Source organism: Candoia aspera, chromosome 4, assembly GCF_035149785.1.
Source record: "Candoia aspera isolate rCanAsp1 chromosome 4, rCanAsp1.hap2, whole genome shotgun sequence".
In the NCBI taxonomy this organism is placed as follows: domain Eukaryota; kingdom Metazoa; phylum Chordata; class Lepidosauria; order Squamata; family Boidae; genus Candoia; species Candoia aspera.
In genome coordinates, this window is record NC_086156.1 from 90,901,512 (window position 1) to 90,905,881 (window position 4,370).

The 4,370-nt window shown below is 34.2% G+C and overlaps 1 pseudogene; it reads left to right on the forward strand.

Annotated features, from left to right (window-relative positions):
* Window positions 1-2,560: 2,560 nt before the first annotated feature.
* On the forward strand, window positions 2,561-3,517 carry LOC134496578 (olfactory receptor 14A16-like; annotated as a pseudogene).
* The last annotated feature ends 853 nt before the right edge of the window (window positions 3,518-4,370 follow it).

The window sequence follows — 4,370 nt, forward strand, 5'->3', positions numbered from 1 at the left end:
ATGGTACAGCTATATCTATAGCTACTGTATATCTGGACATGGATATTGATATATAACAGCTGTGCCCTTTATTTCTTCTTCTTCTTCCCCTTCCCCTTTCTCCCTTCCCCCCTTTTCAAATTGGGATCTATTAATTATTGTACCGACTGCTTTGTACAATACTAACAATAATGATAATATGATTCATTTATTAATTTGTATTAATAGAACAGAGAAACACTCTTATGTTTATTGACTGTCTGTCTCTCTGTCTATCTATTTATTCCAGGTTATCTTGTCTCATCCATAAGCACCCGATCCGTAGAAGCAGGGGCCTACCACACTAGAAAGGACCTGAGGTTACTGGCAGAGCTTCTACCATCTGAGGGTTATGCTTAAAGAAATGCCACTTTCAAAAATCCCATTAGGGTGTCTCCATAGGGCTCTACATCAGGGAATTCCATATAGTAGAGATGGTACTACCACAGCTTCTACCACCTGAGGTTTGTGTTTAAGGATGGAAAAGGATCAAGTAATTTTGAGTAATGCAAATGTTGACAGAAAGATTCTGAGTAGCACATGGTCTGTTGAAAGTATTAATGTTTTTTTAAAGAAGCAAGAAAAGCTGTTGATAAGAGTACTGTTGCTTACTAACTTGTGTATTTTCTTTATTACAATCTCTATTCATTTGGGAGTCATTGAAACCTGCTAAAGTGTGTGTACTGTATTTCAATTTTAGAAGGGAAAAATGAGAGGGGAAGAGATAGAACTTCAATATGGGATTTGCATGTCAATATGGGAATTGTTATGTTCCCCAAGGAGTGACTCCTTGAAACACAAAAGAAAACAGAGATGATGCAATTTCTGCCATTTTTGTGGCAAAAGTATCTTCTGCAAAAGTCAATTTATTCTCAGGGAGATTGGCAGAATCATCTTGGAAGCAAAATAAGCAGAGGTAAGTAGAAATTTCTACTGGTTCATTCTAGGTGCTCAGCTACTCTTCAGTCATGAAATGAAAGACATTTCATAAATGATGGATATCTTGCAGAGGATCTGTACATTAAAAAATATATACTGATATGGTTGGTTTAATATTGGTGGATTAAAATATATTAAACAAATATGTCCAGAAACATGGTTTATGTAAATTACATCATAGAAGGATGCATTTTTATTAAAGCATTTCTGATATTTTGGAGAAGATAATACACTATAATTATGGATAATTATTTATAAAATGCCTGAGTACATTAGAGCCTATGCTCATCTCTATTTTTAGCGTAAATGACCACATAATTGTTGTGTTAACAGATTGGAGGAAAGAGAGCTAATGGCACATTTTTTTCTCCTCAAAGATCCTTTTATTGCCCATATTTTAGTGTGTTCATCCAAACACAAATAGGAACATTGTAAATGTGGTTTAATACCTACAAAAAGACAATTGTTTTTAAACACAAAGAACACATTGGCAGGTTCTGCTTTTTCCTTGGTATATGTTTTTTTTTTCCCATTTCAGTTCTAATAAAATAACAACAACTTCTCTTCATTATTTTATGTAATAATAATGCTTTTTAATCTAGTCTCAGGCAAGAATTTTAAGTTTTGTTTGTAGTGCTGCAAATCAAAAGCAATCTTTTTGATTTTAAGAAAGTATTTTAAGGATTTCATGAGATTCTTTCAGAGCAGTTTAATGGACATCGTTCTAAGTGGATTTATAAACTGGCAGAATATCCTGCTGAATTTATAATTCCAATAATAGCATATTCAAGAATGGCATATTGACAAACATCTGATTATTTTAGGGTGGTCAATCTGACATAAAAATAAGATGACTCAATCAGACAATCATCATCTTTGGACTACAATCCCATATCCATTTATCTGTACTCACAAACTCCATCTGGACTTGCAGCTGGGAGCAAATGCTACAGAATATCTATGTGTCTTAGAGCTAGAAGGGTTTTACCTGTTATTCAGAAATACTGTATAACACCATAACACAGACTGAGAACTCTATCCCAAATTATTGAACTCACACTGATGGCAATAACACTTATTTTTCAATAGAAATATATAAAATTCTTCTGTAATCTTCCCAAACCTAAATGTAATAAAGTTATTTCCTTTATTTCTTTGGGTGGATACATGTCAAGTAATCATTTTTTTCTCCTTTATTTTTTAAGAAATAATTTAATTTGGAAACATGCTTTCTTTTTTGTGGTCTATAGACATATTTCTTCTCCTACTCAGTTACTTGTCACCAAACATGTTAATGTTTCAAAAGGCATTTCCTTGTCTTGATGAATAGACAAGGGTTTTCCACAAATTTCTGTATTACTGTATTTTGAATTCAGAAAAAGAAAAGAAAAGAAAAGAATCTGTTGAAAATGAGTAAACATATATCTTCTCAAGAAGAGTGATGTCTCCTCAACATCTCAGTCTGTCATAGGAATCTTTCTAAAGTATTACTATAACTATTAATATTTTTGCATATATGGATATGAATAACCTGTCTGGCAAGACTGTTTTCCAAGTTTTGCTACCTCTACTAATCACCAATTATAACTTGTTTTTGTCCAGAATGATTGAATGAACTAAAATGGCCAACCAATCCACTGTGACAGAATTCCTTCTGATGGGATTTTCTGATGACCGTGATTTACAACTTCTGCTTTTTTATTTGCTTCTCTTCATTTATTTGATAGCTTTGGTTGGGAATTTACTCATTGTGTTTGTTGTGTTCCTGAACCACCACCTTCACACCCCTATGTATTTCTTTTTGGTCAATTTATCCTTGACTGATATTTGTTACATCACAACCACCATCCCCAAATCAATGGCAGTCTCATTGACAGACAACAAAATGATTACTTTTCCTGGATGTGTTGCTCAAGTTTTCTTGGTTATTGCTTGTGTAGGTTCTGAGGTTTCCTTGCTCACCATTATGGCTTATGATCGTTATGTAGCTATCTGCCATCCCCTGCGATATAGCCTTATCTTGAACAGGGATGCATGTAGCCAAATGGTAGTTGCTTCTTGGATTAGTTCTCTCATCCATGCATTGCTGCAAGCCACCATAACCTTTCAATTACATTTTTGTGGATTGAACATCATTGGACAGTTTTTTTGTGATCTTCCTCAATTACAAAAGATTTCTTGCAGTGATACAATATTCAACCAAATTGCAATTTGGACAGCTGGATTCATTGTTTGTATATTTTGTACAGGATTTGTTTTTGCTTCTTATGGATACATCTTCTCTATCATCCTAAAAATTCCGTCAATTGAAGGTAGATATAAAACCTTCTCTACTTGCAGTCCACATTTGACAGTCTTTTCCTTATTTATCATCACAGCTATGTTTTCGTATTTGCGGCCACAAACCCTTTCTTCTCCAACAATGGATTTACTCTCTGCTGTTTTGTATGCAGTTTTGCCTCCAGTTCTGAATCCAATTATTTATAGCTTCCGAAACAAGGATATCCAAGAATCTCTGAGGAAAATAGCACCAATAATTAAAAGACATTTCTTAGCCTGAGTGATTCCTCTTCAATCGGAGGGACATAACTTTATGTTCTTGTATAGAATGTGAATGTTTCCACATCTGCTTCTCCCTCTGCTACTGTAACTGAACGTATGGAGTATTTCACATCTGTTTTTGCTTGTTGGATTTAATTGCATGTAATGGGGTGAGACAGGTGAAGAGCTACCTTAGCACAAATGGTCTGTTGAACTATCAGGAAACTAAGTCCACTGTTCTCAATACTTAATAATTTTATAATTGTTATATATATCAATTTGTGCCCATAACATTTCCCCCAATAAGAAGTTTAATTCATTTCCTTTTTAAAGGTATACTTATAAGAGATTTATAACAAGATTCCTTAGTATACTTAACTAATGACACTAGAAACTGATACTAGATCTTATTTTTAATTTATTCTGGGGTTAAGCTAGCTGGCAAAAGGGAAGGGAAGGGAAGGGAAGGGAAGGGAAATCTTTGAGGAATGTGTCCTCAAGTGTTGTTTGACCTTATTCAACAATGCAGTTTTCACTGTATTTCAATCATTCTTTTTCTGATACTTAAAATGTTAGCCAGCATCAAGCTAATTGAAGCTTAATAAATCAATAATTACAATAACCCAATACCTGGCAAAACCTTATTCTTTAAAATATAGTTTATGTACCTGAAGCACTCTTGTCCAGATACATATAAAGCTAATGTCAGGTTTATCTGAGTCCTCATATTTGTAACCACAGATGTGCTTGAGAGCTATTACCAAAAATTCTGAAGATAATACATGGATGGATGGATGGATGGATGGATGGATGAATACACACACAGACACACACACACACGCGCATGCACGCACACACGCACACATAATCTA